Here is a 17,578-nt window from a genome sequence, read left to right as displayed (position 1 = left end):
GGGGGGGGGGGGAAGAGGAAAAAAGTCGAAGTGCGTGGTGCGATGGATGAACGAGAAGGGAGTAACGGGACAGCGTGGAGGAAGAAACGAGTAGCCGGGATTATTATGCCTCCTTCGGCCACCTGGACTATCGTTAATCTCTCCAGGCCGAGCTATCTTCTACGTGGGTTATTTATATTTCCACCGGTGCACGCTACCGAGCAACTGCGCGATTCGCCCGAAGTTTATGCAGCGCTGTTTGGTTATGAGTTTTGCAAGAACCCCGGCTCTTTCGGCCCAGGGATTCCCCCCGGTGGCAACGCTTGCCGAGACCCCATCGGGGAAATCGAGGTTAACAATGTGGCCAAGAAACTGGTTAACAGCGTTCGCTGGAGAAGTTTTCTTACCGGTGGGAGATTACTTCCGTGAACGGCGAGGAATGTGAACGATGCGTTCGGACAGCGGCGTTTGGCTTCGCGCGTGGCAGCGGGTAATTAGAGATAAAAGTTCGATTGTTCGATCCTGCGCGGTTGCGGAGCGCGATTCAAAGGGGAGTTCCGTGCTTAAGAAAGCAGAAGTGAAAGCCGAGTAATGAAATTAACTCGGGGATAAGGCGATGAATTCGACGGTCCTGCTTTCCTCCGCGTTCTGTACCCGGCGATTACCTGCGTTCACGGTAGCTAGAAAGTTCTACGCGGGCTAACGTGTCAATCTTACCATCGCGATGAATGATCGGGTAGAAAGGATGGGATCACTCGAGCGTGAATAACACACGAAGAAAAAGAAAAGAAAATGTATCACGGCCCGTCACTTTTTCCTTCCCGATAATAGCAGTTGCTGCGAGACATCCAGTTGCTCGGAACACGCGTGTACCGTAGACTGGTCAGGAGATGGCATGGCTCTAATGACATAGAGCCCGATTGGCCGCAGCGTGACGAGCAACCTTCGCCAGCGCGCAGAGAAATTCGGGGTACGTCTACTCCCATGATGGAAAGAAATGCGCGACAAAGAAAACAGACGAAGAAATCGTTTAACCGGTTTTCACGAAAATTTCACTGCTGTCGAGATAAAAATTATTTTCAAAGTAGCGATAAACAGCGGAATAATGTTGATTACCAAAGTTTGAAGCACGAGTTGGACTAAAACGTAAAAGCAGTGGCTCTCCTCGTAACGTAACATCTGTTAGAAGTGTAGGTAGCACTGCACGGTACAAAGGAAAGCGTAGAGAGCGAGAAGAGGATGACGGGAATTTGTGTTTGGACCGACCCAGCGTGCCATTGCTGGTGCGGCCTAAGGCACGTACACATGGAGACGATGTCGAAGGATAGATCGGTCATCGCGTGCGATTACCCTTACGGTCGTTTTACTGCGGCCTTGGACTAACTCAATCTCGCCTTTACCGCGAGGCGTATAGAAGAAAAATATGGCTGAAAAATGCCGTCGTGATCTCGTGGTTAGAGGCGAGATCGCGTGGAACGCTGTAGGCCGGAGTAGCCACGCGTTACTCGTCTTACGCGTATCGGGCACAACGGGGGGGCCGTACTTTTATTTTACGGCGCGAATGTGCGTCGCTATTCGAAACGGTGGACGACGTTATCCCGGTCGCATAAAGATCTTTTATGGACTCGTCGCAATTCCAGCGGGACAGACGTTCGATCGTTTACCCCGACGCGGGACTCGACCATGGAAGAACAGGGGGGACGAGAGTCGTGTTTTTCAAGGGAGTCGCGCCGGTTGCACGCAATGGATTGTCTTCGAGCTCGTTCGAGCGAATAATGCGAGTTTAATCAACGAGCTATGGAAATACGCGAGCGGCTGATGAAGCGAATTGGACGGATCCATCGTGACGCGGAGTACGCGTGCGTGTACTTTGCAGTGTACCCGTGTATACTCGCGAGCAGAAACTCTTGGTGTTAGACTTGTCCCATTGCGACAGACGTATTCGCCGAGTTCTCGCTGGCAATTGACATAGTTCCCATTTGTTAACCCGATAACATCGTCTATCGATTATTGTCGAAAATCTCTTTCTCTCGCGTATCTCCGCTTTCTCCTGTTTTCGCGGCGTTGGGAAAAAAGAGCACGGTAAACAGAGGTACTACGGACAGTGAAAGTAATTTGGTAATGGTACGTTGCGAGTGTGCCGGGGCACACGATCAGACACGAATCGAAAAATTTTGAAAGACGATTTATGACGAGTGTTTCGAATAGAGAGCATGTCCCGTCTAACAACATCTATTATTCGCTGCGAATTCAATTATCGGATCGATATCGCGGATGACAATATTAGGTTGCCTGGAAATAAATTGCAAGTTTCAATAGTCTAATACACATACTACGAGCATTCGATTTATGCACTAACGATAAGGAAGTAAGCGAAGAAATGCCGGGAAGTACTTTCAAACATCTTCGAAGGTATATCTGCGCTAAAAATCAATTTAAGCCGTGACACTTAACACCGCTTTAATATCGACAATGAGATAAACGTTGCGAAAGAATTGTTCAATTCTGCCTTTTCGGATCCGTGTAATAACGGAATGGAAAGAGCCTGAACCTCTTAGGAAAAATACGTTAGAATGCTATAGAATTTGCTATAGAATTTTCCCCCTAACGGTGATTTATTTCGAGCCAATCCAACGAATAATTTGTTCAAGAAGAAACTTCCCTATCGAGCGATCGAATCTACTTTCCTTCTACACGTTTTATACCTGGTTACAGCTTATTCGACCCGCGCGCGTTTCAGTTTCCTACCACAAAAGGAACCGGTAATTATACCGGGTTGTACAAAGAGTCCGTTATTAATTTATCATTTACATGACCCAGTTTGGAAAATGCATCACCGGTTATTATTTCTCGCCACGGAAAGAAACACCGTGAACCAACTATCGCGGGCTGGGGAAACGAAAAGACCCGCTTTCATTGGACACGTAAACCTATCGATAGAATTCAATAAAACACGCGCTGTGTCGGGCTGAATAGGTATGCCAATACACAGCTCTCATTTCCAATCCTGAATATCGGGGCTCTGCATAACGCAATTGCTTTCGAACTCCGGCCTGCTTGTTCCCACCTGTTTCATTGTCGCGGATTTCATTTAACGCGAAATAATGTTATAGCCCTCCCTCGTATAACGTATCGCCGTTCTTGGCCATTCTTTGGTCCCTGCGTTCACAGGGATAACGTTTTTCCCAAACTTTATAGCGTGCACGGTAGACAGTTGGGCATTATCGCGTATTTATATAGGTTGTACGACGAAACGTGGGCATAATTTTATGGACGAATACGAAGCGCAAAAAAACACGCGAGAAGATCTAGAAGAAATTCTACGAGATATTTTTTCCTTCCTCTTCTACCTTTCTTCTCCTTTGTGTCGCTTGTTATCTAGGGAACACGATCACGGGACGTACTTGCAAATAATGGAGACGATACCGAACCTTGATTGTAAATATTTGGGAAGAATCGGTTGCGTTGACTGTTAAAGGACAAAAACGTTCGTACACAGAACGTAAGGTACACGAGAAATAGGATAAATATTTGAACGAATTCTCTTATATCCGAGCTGGTGTTTTACGAGCACACCCTGTATACCGGTCGTAAGTTCGGGGTCACTGCCTTCGACATTATTTCATCGCGTATAGTTTGCATTCAAAAGAATATATTCCGCGACATTTTTCCTGTTCGTATAAAGAAGAATTTCTGGATGGTCAGCAAATAAACGTGTACGTTGAGAAACATGAAGGGAGGACGGTAACGATAAAGCATGGACACTTATCAAACTGTGTAAACCAAGGTGGAAAGAAGTATGAGAAAACCGAACCCGAAACGTGAAGAAGATTTCAGAAGAAGAATGATACAAATTTTTTTAACGATTAGACGAAAAGTTATATAAGTTTGTTATATAAAACACTTGTAGCAGAAGCTTGGAATAATAAACGGAAATTTCGAATCTAATCATGCTACTGAAAGTATATTGCAGTGTTTCTTTCTCTGTAAAGAAAACGTTTATTTCATTAGCAAACGAATAATTTTTTTCCATATTTTTATCGCGATAAATGCATATATATATTTTAAATTGATGTACTAGATCTTAAAACTTGGGAAATTTTATAACTGCATTCTGTTACTGTTACGTACACTTTCTCTTTTTTCTGTGCAAATAATGCAAGTATGTATATTTCCGCTTTCATTGTAATCGGCAATCCGAAATTATCTGTATCAAAATATCATAAAATAACAGTAATCGATGTATCAGTCAGTTAGTAATTGAATGAAATGAAACTATTATCTGTATCAAAATATCATAAAATAACAGTAATCGATGTATCAGTCAGTTAGTAATTGAATAAAATGAAAAATATTTTTACAATTTTAACACAATAATTGAAAAACTATAAAATCAACGAGAAGAATAGGTAAGAATAACCAAGGAAACGTATTATGTAATATAAATATAAAAAGTAATTAAGCATAATTAAAATTAATTTGTCTTGTATACAGCACTTAACCATTATTACGTTACTCCATTAAATAAATATACAACTGTTTAAATAAATGGAATCTAGTTACTCACGCGGCACAAATAACGTTGTAGAATGCATAACGAGTTAAATGATAGGTAATTCTGCTGAGTAATAACAGGCAAGGACGAGTACACTGCTAACAAGAACAGTTTGAAATTCCCTCGTTTTAAGAAATGTAGTTGGAAACTTGTCCAGAAGGCGGCAGCACATACATGCCATGCTTTGAGGCTACGTCATCCTCCTTTGACAGAATATCACGTTACTACACACGATTATGAACGCGTAAGAGACTATTACGTTATTTATAGTTTATCATGTTACTCGCACAAAAAATTTAAATGTCATATGTTGCTGGCGAAAAATATTCGCGATTGTACTTTAACCTCTACGACCACCGATGTTACTTTGCACTTCCATTAAAGTTTTCACTCTTCCAGCACGTATACAGTCTCGACGCAGCAGTTACGAAGCAATGTATTCATTAACAATACGTACACGTTGTAATTCACGAAGTTAGAAACACAGAATTTTCAACGATAATTTACGTAGCTTCCCGCGGCACTTCTTACAAACCGTACAATTATATCAACTTATTACAGTTCCCCACTTAATCAGAATTAAATTATGCTAACAAGGCACGTTAACGTACGTTATATTCAGTCGAAAATGTTCTTAACCGTTGACAAAACGTCAAAAAAAAAAGCACACGGTATAACGGGGAGCGGTTACAGCTGGCACATGATGTCCAGAGCACACTTCGGTGATTATTAAGCACATTTTACAATATTATCGCCACTTCCCGTATTTTCCTTCGTATATCGTTGTAGAATGTTGAAAAATAATAGCAGTACTTACCCACATACGATCTGGTGTAATTGCCACTCTGTTTACTCTGCTGAATGTCCGCCATATTGGGATAGGAATGACGCCACTTCCGTAACTGCGTGCAACTGTTTCACTACGTAGGTTAAAACTTACTTCGTTGCTAACTTTTACTTGCTCGTGACAATCACGCGATAGGTATGTTTGATAGTGAAACGTTTATTGAATGTAAATACAAAGAATAATATTAACGAAAATGAATTAGCTGTCGTGGGAAAAAACGATAACCTCTTCCCAAGAGTGCTTTTACTCTCATTACTTGAAACAATAATAGCAAATCTAAAACATCCGACAGATAATCAACGAGATTAGATACATATTTAAAAATAAAATTCCTTGTAAGGTTACATTATAACGAGAATGTATTTTTTGTAATCCCATATAACGATCAATAGTTTTATTTTTATAGGAGAAACTTCGCATTCCTATTTCAACTTTCACTAATTACAGACAGTTTCTCAGTGTTCAAATACACAAATTACATTTGAAAAGTTTGTTAATCATATGTACAAATTGGAAAAATTTAAAATTAGCCGAATAAAAAAATATTTAAAAACCAATTCTATTCGAGTAGTACGAATGGACATATTTGAAATAACTGCTTGCACGTGATAATTCAAATGTATCGTGTAACTACGTTTATTTCTTTTAACGTACCTTTTATCGATTTATGTGACATAAAGAACGCCTCGTCTAATTTTCTCGTTTACAAAAGGTATAACGATTTCGTCGTGGCTCGTCCGAGTATTCGCGAAACGAAGTACCAATGAGAACACGACGATGCGAAGAAAATATGTTGGAAACGAACGTTAGACTACGTTTACCAGTTTCGAGCCGCGCAGCCGTCCTTTAGCCATCTGATTCGCGGTTTCGGCGAAGCGCGGCACTACTTTCGCCGGCGGATGTGATTTGATCCCGGCGGTTGCGCGGTCGCAGATTCCCTATGGTGGAATGTGGATGCTGTGCGCGGTGGTTTGTTTCGTACGCGAATTCAGATTCGTTTTGCCGGTGATCGAGCATTCCGACCCGTCGAGCGAATCGTTCTTATAAGCTGACAGCCGTTTCGTGTAACGATGTAGCTTGACAGAACGTACGTGCGCATTGACAATTACGCGCGAACCAGCGTACAGTGGTCGAGCACGGGCTAGTAAACAAATGACAGAACGGCGGACGAGAGGGAGAAGAGAGGAAGGGAGGGAAACGAAACACTACCGTACCGTTGCAGCGCGAAACAGTGGCGCAACATTGTGCCTTTCGATTCGCGTTGTTCGATTTCTTCGGTCATTAAGGGAACGCCAGCCCATGCGTTTTTCAGCTGGTTGACGCGCGTGGAACGTGTTCGTGCATTGTCGCCGTGACGTCAAGTGTCACGAGCCTGTGTTTGCCAAGTGCCGTACATCAGCTGCGTGCCAGCTGCATCTCCAGCCTGTCAACTTTGCTTTCGTTTCTTTTGACAACGTCCGTCGAATTCGTCGCCGTCTGGGAAGTGTTAACGCACACGTATATACGTACAACGAGTCAATGAGATTGTGCGCAAATTCGGAGTTGTTTCTGTGTAAGAACGTTCGAAAACGCGTTCACGCGGGTGATATTGCATTCCGTGCACGGCAGAAACGCGAGTGAAACTTTTATATCGGAGCCCTTTAAAGCTAAGTGGTCGAGGGCAACTACATTTACGCACGTCATATACGTATGCACGCAACGGTATCTCGAGTGCCGGTTAGCGAGGCTTAACATCGACAGGCCTCGATTTCTTTCTCGCATCGTTTCGGTTTCGTTTCAACACCCTTCGCGTATTATTCGTGCTATTTTGCATATCAGGGTTGTTTTACTCCCAATGTCGACATTGTGCAATCGCGTTTGCATCGCTCCTAGCTACGAGAATATGATCGCAAAGTTCGACCGTGATTCACGGTGAGACGTTCGATCGTTTTTCTCCCGCGCTGTTACGTGCCATTTCGCTTTTTCTGCCGGCTTTGTCGTGCTTTGAGGTTAGAAAATTATGTAACATCAAACGACCACTGAACTTGCCTGGCTCGGAATGTGGGATTTGTTTGCAGTTTTCGGCGAGACATACTTAACTTGGTGAGTCCTTACATCTTATTTCTTAATCATTCTTTAAATCGACTTTACATACGATAGATATCGATATCATTAGAAGATCGAAGATCGTTCGTGGCTTTTTTCAGATAAACGCGAGATAAATGTTCATTGCTACTTGTAAGACAAAAGTGTTTACAGTAGTCGATATTTTCCAGTCAATTCCACGATACGTTTATCTTACGGTGAAATTTGCAGTACATAACGCGATTAAGTAATACACATTTCAACGAAAATTGACCGTAAAAAGAGGTTATAAAAATCGAATAATTTTTCGAACAGTTTATATTTTAATCCGTTTCGGTCTCTCAGGCAAATATATAATGCAGAAATTTATACTCAATTAGTAATCGAATCTCGTGTATTGCGTTTTACTATTTACGAACTAGTTTCCCGAAAATTGTGCGTCACGCATAACATTTCGTCGCGGATGCGTGGGATTTTGCTACTTTCGTGCATTATTTGCTTGAGCAACCGTGAAATTCGAGGCGATTTAATTTTCGCATGGCGCGTGCAGTCTTGTCACGTCTCAGAGTACTAATGAAGGACATTTCGTAATTGTCGATGCGATTAATTAAATTCTTCCGTGCGCGGTGTCGCCACTGTTCGAATACCCAAAAAAAACAAGTACGTTTTCCAAGGTCGCGGGAAAAAGGAGTTGACTTTAAACTCCTTTACTTTATCTCTCCTATCTTCATCTTGAAATAATTTACTCTTATCGTACAATCACATAACATTATCACGCCTATTTAATTCCGATGATACACGGCAAATAAGGTAAAGCGAGTTCACCATTCCGATGAGTCTCGCGAAAAGTCGATCTCGAAGTTGCAATCCTAAAATAACAATCAATACTCGTTTTTACGATCTCGGGTTTCGTTTTTCGAGAAATTCGAACATTTCGACGTATATCCAGCGTGATCTCGCGTTCGGAACATTCGCGGAGAGAAATTAATTTTAAACGGCAACACGTTCGGTTCGGTGCGGCCGAATTCGACGTGCCAGAGTATCGGCACGCTCGAAATCAGCGGCCGGTAATTATCCCGCCGCTTAATTACATCGGCGTGTTTTTCGGGAACGGCGCGGTGCGGCGCTGCGCTGCGCTGCGCGGAGCGCAGGCGGTTATCTTTTTAGCCATGGCTGAACTCGGAAAAGGAATTCTCGCGGTGTGTCTCGTTTTTCAACGGCTCGGCCCTTTCACTTACAGGCTCATCAATCTCCCGCTAGTTTTTCCGTCGTGTCAGTGTTACCTATGTTCTTTCCCTTTCTTCCTCAAGCTTTCCGGTTCTGTTGCGCAACTTTTCATTATCATATCTCGTGCACGCAGCATCGGGGGCTCGGCAAAGAGCAACGTGTGTCTAACTTTTTGCCAACCTCGCCGCTCTGTCCCCGTTCGAGAATCGTGTTTCGCTCGGGACAAGCGGTCGTTGTCGGTGTATAGTTGTTTCAAAAGTCGAAATAGACGGATGCTTTTGCTCGGGTTACTTATTTTAACGCAACACGAAAGCGCCAGGAAATTTGAGGTTATATTGACGTTCAGAATTTAACGTCGTTAATTTTTACGAATGATAGCAACAATTTTGCGTTTCAATGCTGAAATAAAGCGTTTTCTAAGAATGTCGAAACGAAATGAGACAATTTAAGGAAACTCGGGATATCGTTTTATCGTTTTACTATCTTCCTCGTATCTTTTCTTAGGTTAGGTTAGGTTTGATTTTTCTAAATTAGTTAAAGCATTTAACGAGATCCTATTTTTCGTGTTTCAATCCATCTTTGACGATCCGTTATCTGAAAAATGTAATTACACCTTAGTTGGAGACTTTGCACGGTTAATTATCTCCGTATCGATATATAATTAAGTTTTAAATACGGAGATAACGAGGCATCGTTGCGACGATGCTGCGGCCGGTTTCAAGACGTATTACTTTAAAAAAGTTCAAAAAGTACGTGATTTCCGACGACGTTACATACTCGGAATCCACGAGCGAAGATTTTTACGTTCATCAACGTGATTGATCGGGGGCTAATTATCGCATATCTCACACGCATTTCAGCAAGTAACCGCCGCTCTGTATTATTATGCAAGCAATCTGTTTTTTTTTGAATTCTTTATCGACGTTCGATTACCTTCAAACACGTCGAATGTTATATAACGCCTTTTATAAAATCAGGTATACTTGAACTCTTGACTTACGTTTGATCGCAAACCGTAACCTACATTGCATTCAGCGAACAGCAAATTATGCGCCTCGTTTCGAGAATATTATCGTGCTTATATTCTCCTTAATTAAGACACTCGATTACGATTTAATCGAACCATCGCTAACTACGCTCTAAATTAAACTAAACACACGATAAATTTTCTAGAAAATTTCTAGAGAAAAGAAGAAAAGAATATCTTCAACATCCACACGGACATTCGCACGGTGCTACGAGTACCAATAATACGAATACCAGTCCGAGTGTAGCATGGTATATAAATTTAACAAGATACTCTCGTTCCGTACGTTCGAGACAATCGGCTCATTTACGAGGTGGATAATTTCCTGCCGATAATTAACCGGTTAAACATGGAACCACGAGCACGGGAAGTTTTTGCAAGGGTTCGTTTGGTTTCGTCTGGAATGGCAGTTTCTATAAGCTATTTCGACGAGGAGGTCCCCGTATCGAATAGGCAAACGCAAAGCCGGGCCGGTGCGAGCCAGATTGTACGTAGCCAGGTGAGTTTATATTTGCACGAACCTATGTAAATGCAAACGCGAACGTTCCGTAATTTCTGGCCAGTTATCGTCTCCTCCGGTTCGAATTTAATTGCATCGCCAGGTCCGTTACAAAACGCGTTCCTATCGCTGTCGCATGATTTTGTTATCGCGTCACGAACGAGCCGTAATGCGGGGATCTTTTTAGCTCGAATGCGGATGAAATTATCGTAGACGACCCGGCTACGCGTGGCAATAAACCTTCCACGTCGAACGTATTAACGCGTTCAGCAAACCGTGTTTCGTACTTATTCATGCAGACGCCTCGATGCATTAACCCTTTGCGGTTCGTCTGCCTCACGCGATCACCGGTTACCAGCGTTCCATTTATTTCACAGATAATTCCTTTTAAAACGTCGAACGATGCTGCATAGAACGAAGGAATTATAGCGTCGCGGGATTAAATCGAGGCGAGGTTTCTTTCGGGTTTAGGGGAATTAGATCGAATCTAACAATACGTCAGGCACTCGCGTAGGGCTGAAGAACCTATGGAATGGACTCGATAGAATAGCACTGTGCTTCGGACCACCCACTGGTAAACTTTACGACACTGCGATAATGTATCGTGTCATAAGATTTCCTCGTGGTAGACAGGCCAAAGTACACTCTTACCCGCTCGCCGATACTTTCCTCTTCTTCCCCGTGTGGGATTCGTGGATCGTGGTTGATTCGGCGTTAACGTTTACGCATCTCGACAATCGTCCTCTATGCAACGGAACAAAAGCCTCGGATCCGTCGATCAGAGCCGCGGCTGAATTTAAGAAGCTTTCTACGGCTTCGTGCTTCGCCATTGTTCCCCTGGTGCTATCTTATTTCGAACGTGCATCGGCAATCTGCTTCTCCTATCGCGAGAAAACGGTCCGCGAATTTTTTCCCGCCGGCTTGCTCGTAAAACAGGTTGTTCGGTTGTATCGATACGATCGCCACCGCGATTCCTTCTCGTACGAGTTATCCGGTATAGCCGTCTCGGGGAGAGGGTTATCTTCCATCTGCTTCTCTTATCCGAGATAATAGGAAACACGCGTTGCATGTTTGCAGAATTTTTTCCCCAGATTTGCTCGGGCGTCCGCGTCTGGAACCGGTACCCCGATCGGTTTCGAACTTCGAATATCAAGTACGAAGATTCTATCTTTCGAACGTGTACAGCCTGGCGAATACGCGTATACGTATTCGCGTTGCCGAAACGAAATATGAATTAGCGTTAATATCCCGTTGTTGTCCGATGGACAAACCACAGGGTTCCTTATCCTCGATCTGTTTCCTTTCGGCCACTCGCGTAAGCCTGTAATTACCATAGATAATTAATGACGGCCCCGTTAACTCGGCTTTCGAATATCGGACTCGCTAGTAATTTAGGCGCGCGTATTAAAATTATATTACTATAAAACTACGGGGCAGCGCGCGAGCACCGAATTTGCAGATAGCGCCGCGCTATAATTAACCGAATGCGCGTGGTTTAGTGCTCGATTTTCCCGTGCTACCGTTAATAATTTCCCGTAAACAAATGCATTCGATGTACTACAAGCGCGATAAACAATAGTAGCCGCGTTGATTACCAAGTGGACACCTTTGTCCCAGGAGACACCCTTTGTTTTGATGTGTATCTTCACCAGGGGAACAGCGTGACGAGAGGGTGGGACACAGAAGGGGTTCGAGAGGGACGAGGGACGGGGGTTCACGCTCTACTGGCGGTAGCGTCGAAGTAATTGCAATTAAAATTTGTTTCGTGAAATTGGTTACCCACATCCCGCGTCCCTGTCTTCTCTGCTGTCCATCAGTTCGGGGCTTTTAGCACGCACTTGTTTTCTATTTATTACTCTCTTCCGGTAGATCGAAAATCGTAATTAGTAGCTCGTTCGCGCGACTCATTTTCTGTCCCATCTCTCTCGCCGCTTTTTTCCCTTTTTTTTCCTCCTCCTCTTTCTCTCAATCTCTCTCTCTCTCTCTCGTTCTCGCTCTCGCTCTCTCTTTCTTTCTGCCTCCTCCTCTCTGTCCCTTTTTTTTTCAACAGCTGTAATTAACAGCGCGCCGTTGATAATTGTGCGTCTATTGTCCCGTTGCACGTTGCGTTCGGGTCGATTTAAACGTTCACGAGCAGAGGAACATTTTAGGCCGGCGCTTTCATTCCATTTCGATTCGTTTTTCCTCCAACGGAGACCCTTTTAATTGAAATGTAAATTGTTCGATTGTACCCGCCGCGAAGTATCGGTTGATTTTAACGAAGCATCGGCCAGGGTAGAAATGAAATTTTACCGATCTCGAATGGAACGAAAACAACGCGGGCCCGCCAACTTTCCGTTCGTGACATTTCGTTCCCGTTCAAACCGACGCTTGTTTCCGCGAAAATGCGCGTTTCCCTAGTTTCCGCTCTGCCAGACCCTTTCCCTTCGCGCCGCCGCGAAATTCGCGGACAAATTTCACCGCGCATTACTTTGTCCGATTCTTCGAGCACGCGAATTGGAGCGTTTTATGCATATTCAACGGGCTTTGTATAGATACGCGAACTGACTGTATGCATAGTTCGATGTTAGGATCACCGATATATTTTCGCAAAGGTGAGGGGTATTTAAATTAATCGATATGAATATATACAATTAGAGGGCTCGGAGCAGCGAATACCAACAAATATCCTTATCTACGTTATTCGTTGTATAGCTACGTTCAACATTGCACGCGTCCATGGATTTGTTTGCCGAACCGATTAACCCCGTAAAACGGAAACGAGAAATTTATCGCGAAAAGTTAATCGAACGTTTTCGAACTAAAGCCCCCCCAAAAATTAAAAAAATATTGCCTTTCAAAAGCTTCCAATATTGACCTCTTCGCGTGATAGGGGAATCGGTCCAAACATGGATACAACGAGTGAGACACGTGGCTCGTAGATAGGGTCAAACGTAAGCAACACGGGCCAGACGCGTGGTTAATTTTCGCCGGTGTCTTTCTGCCTCAGTTGCCTGTTATTCTTCACGGTGTTCGGACAAAGTGGCTCGACGAGTGACCACAGTTAACATTTCATATACGTGGTAGCGGGAATATTTAGGACAAGTGTCGATACGAATGACGAATAGATGTAAACAGATATCGGTGAGAACGATGAGCTAGTGGATTTAGCGGATGTTTAGCATAGATTATCGGCGACGCGAGGACGAACGAGTTGTTGAAATGTGTGTGAAATTTTTGGCATGCGTCGTATGAGTGTGTAGCGTGTGTGAGTGAGGAAGACAGTGGCACAGGAGAGCAGTCAAAATGTCGTACAGTGGTACAGCAATACAGTCGAACAGGACAGCAGTGCAATAGTCGTAATACTACTTTACTTTAAATTTCATTTTAGCTCTTAATGAACATATTTCGAATCTAACATGTTCCTTTGCCAATCCATATCTCCTACATACACAAGACTCGTCCTCGTTCATTTATTTCCACCGATAAGCAAACCGAAGTCCCTCAAAACCGTGACACGTGTTGTCTTCCCTCGCAATCACGAACATATCGAACATCTTCGTCCAATCAGAGAGAATTCAACTGTCGCTAATTATCGCGTTAAATAACATCCTTCGTTCACCTCTGACCCCAGCAGATCGGCTCGGTCCGCGATCGATCCCCTCTAAAGGGGGCGCGATAGAGCGCGATGGACGTCGACCGGACCGATTCCGATCGGAAAAGTAGGAATCGTATGGTCGCGAAAACGCGAGCCGTGCACTGATTACCGGCAATATTTCCCGCTAGGCCGGTCATTAATAACGTTTCTGTTATTAATGAACGAACTGCGCCGCGGCGTTAACGGCCGATACGCGGTAGTACGTTATGAGGCCCGATAATGCGCCACGCGGGACGCGTAATTGTAAACTCGATCGGAAAGGCCCGTGTCCGTCGACGACGATTCGCCACTCGTTCCCTTATTCCTGGCCGTCGGTTCGACGTCGGACTCTCGCGGTATTAAATAATCGAAACCGAATTCGAAGGGGTGGCAGTGCGATGGCCGCCAGTTTTACCCCATTTGAAATTCAATGCGATCGGTTCGGTCTCGTCGCGAGATAGGCATGCTCGATATTTATCGCGTCTTTCGGGAATTTTCGGATATTTTGCCGCATATCGTGACTGTGTCGTGGACGAAAAAAGATGGCGGCGAATCGGTAAAAACTTGGACGAACAGGAGAATCTTTTGAGGAAAGTTATTGGCAATGCAGGGTGAAATATATATAGTACTTTAATTTTGGGGATTGTTAAAGCATAGAGAACGATGGAAAGCGAATGGAAGGATGCTTGGTATTAAAGGTGTTAAAGGGGGGTCTTTGGACCTGGTGCTGGAGATTATAGCGAATGAGGAGTGCATAGTGATTCGAGATTTTAGGTGAGAGATGGTGGGATGGATGTTAGTCATTTGTGGTTGAAGATGGAAGTGTAATTTTCTAGAGAACCGAGGATAAGAGGTTTTGGGTGAGAGTCATTGTACAGTGAAATTCTTATTATATTGTTGCATCGAGATCGACGAATAATTGGAAAAATATTTAATCGATATTTTTCTCTGCTATCGGAAAATTTGCATTAAGAATAAAATTGGCTCGATGGAAAATTTGTCTTCGTACAGTTGCAGTCGACACTTCGAGGCTACTGTAGGTGTTCTATCAGTTTTGAAATACAATTCCTTTTTCCTATTTTTTTCCATGAAAGACAGTTTTGATCCCGCGATGTGACGATAAACAGAGAACTCCTCGGAGGAAAGATATCTTTCCAATTCCGATTTTCGCTTTGATACCTTCATATCCTTGCCTCTCTGTTCCCGATAAGGGAACGAATTCGAAGGTGAATTGGTCGGGATCGAGGTAGATCTTCCTTTATTTTTCCATTATATTCCAACGAAATTTAGCGAAGAAGGCGTACACGTGTTTTATTAACGCATTCGTTTAAGCAATGAATACATACGCGTTTAATGCCCGTATACATTTAAAGGTATTTCTTGAACGCAGGACCAGTTCAACGGGTGGTCGTTATAAATTATAATAAAACGTTGCAATTCGTGCTATCGCCTTCGTAGGAATAGTAAATTTCTCAGGGGCGTAATAACAACGGAAAGTGGTCGCCTTGGGGTGCGATTAACGTCGTCGCTATGAAAAATGGTCAATATTCTTTTTTCCCTTTAGCCGTGTACACCGCGACACAAGGCATTTTTTTCCACTTAATATTTATACTCTTACCTGCGCAACGTGTTCTTTGTCGATGTACAACGGATTGAAAGAAATTGCTGTAATTTCCTCTCCCGATTACAATTAAACGATAATTACAGATGCGGCGATAGACTTTCCGTAGTCACGAACTTTAAAGCTTAAGAGGGGTGGTTAGGGGGTGACATGAGAGGGACACGGGTTCAAAACTCAAAAGTGTCTTGCTTCGGAAAAGGTTTATTTCATAGGCAGATTTCTTATTAACAGATCTCGAAGGTCTCTGACGAAATGAACGAGTATCACTTAAGGACTGACGACGATTCGTTACTTGTGGGGTCTTCACCCCTTCAGGGTCCTATAATCGAGAGTTCACGCGAGCATAGGATTATCGCGATTCGTCTGTCGGTGGTCGATGAGGCCCATTGGATGGGGACCCCCTAGATTCATTTAACGGTGATTTTCTTAGAAAAAAATAATTAATTCTCGCGTACCATCTTGTCGATGCAATCTGACTCGAGAACACTCTTGACTATATCCCATTGAACACTATAAAATGCCATAAAATTATCTGATTTACCTTTCCTTATGGGAAGAATTCAAATTTAATATCCCTACCAGAATCCTTCGTCATTCCGAATTACATTCCGAAAACCCCCCAATTCTTATCTAACGTTTAAACATTCGTTCTCTAGGTCTCATAAACTATTTACTCACACCTTATATGCTAAATTAATTTTTGTATATACCAGAATTTATCCGTTCAACTCTCGTTAACGTTACCCTCGGAAATTCCATTTGCTCGGGAAAATCGCGTAAAACATGGACGATTCTAGGCCCGGTAGCCCAGCAGTGGCCGCCGTTACGGTAAACAAAACGACACCCCATATGGATCTGCCGCGTAACCAGGGAACAGGCTGGTCTTGTTCGTATAACACGGTTTTTCACAGCTCGTAAGAAAATCCGAGAAGACGCGAAACGTATTCGTTCGCGAGGGATGCGTTTAAGCTTTACGGAGCTTTCAAGAAAATTGAAAATTCTACGGCGACGCGATACGACGGTTCTCACACTGTCTCCTGTCCCGTTCTTCTTTCGCCACGATTACCGGCATCCGTCGTCGAGCGAATGTAGAGGCGCGCGAAAGTTGAGGTGAAAGAGGAAAATGGAAGAAAGAGAGAAGAAAGGGAAGGAAGAAAAGGAGAAGCGATCGCACGGAGGAAACAAGAAGGTGGAAACGAGAGACGGAGAGAAATGGCGGAGGAGAGGAGAAAGAAAAAGGGAAGAAAGAGAATTGGCGCGCGTTCCGAGGGATCTTTAATAGAAATTACGGTAAATCACGGGTCGACACGGGCGCAAAAACGGAAATCAAGAGAACAAGCCATTCCATCAACACCGGGTGATATATAACGGCGCGAAACTCAAATTAAATATCTCATAATACCGTGCCTCACGTGTTACCCAGGGTATAGGTGGGCACATCTGTACGTGTATTTGGCCGCACTCGAGAACCCGCTCTGGCTGCGAGCCAAACTTTCCCGACACGCCAGATTTGATGCCTAAAAAGGATCGTAAATTTATCTCATCGCGCGTTCGCCCCACATTCGCCCTGAAATTCGCGAAATAAATAGAATTTTCAAGGTTTACGGCTGATCCCCGTGAATCCTTATAAATTTCCCTGTCACGCGTCATGGTACACGGTTAGGTCGAATTCGTCGTGCAACGTCGATCGTGCAGCTCGGCTTAATCGTATTTACTTCGATTTCCAAATGACCGTGCGAATCGGCATCCCAGAGACATTTCTCCGTTACGTAGATGGTATTTTCTTTAAATTATTAAGCTGGTATAAATAATAATAAATAAATGCAAATAATAATTCGACTTGAGTCGAATAAACAGTATATATCAACTTGACAATATATATCATAGTTATTTTGCAATTATAAATCCATAATTCCAGTATCGCGGAATTGTCTTCGTTATTTTTCAACTCTCTTTCCATTTTTCCGTCGTATTTTGCGTTATTGAATAAAGGATGGGACGATAACTGGAAGTAACGATGATATAATTTTGGTCGTTTACGTTATCAGTAGAAATGAGTTATTCAAAGTGCCGTTGATTTATCTTATCGTTGTACACAATTATAATTGCGCAATCGGAAAGGAGCTTTAGATACCATTGATAT

Source organism: Eufriesea mexicana, unplaced genomic scaffold (genome assembly GCF_001483705.2).
Source record: "Eufriesea mexicana isolate 0111107269 unplaced genomic scaffold, ASM148370v2 scaffold5504, whole genome shotgun sequence".
NCBI lineage: Eukaryota > Metazoa > Arthropoda > Insecta > Hymenoptera > Apidae > Eufriesea > Eufriesea mexicana.
This window is presented reverse-complemented; position numbering follows the sequence as displayed.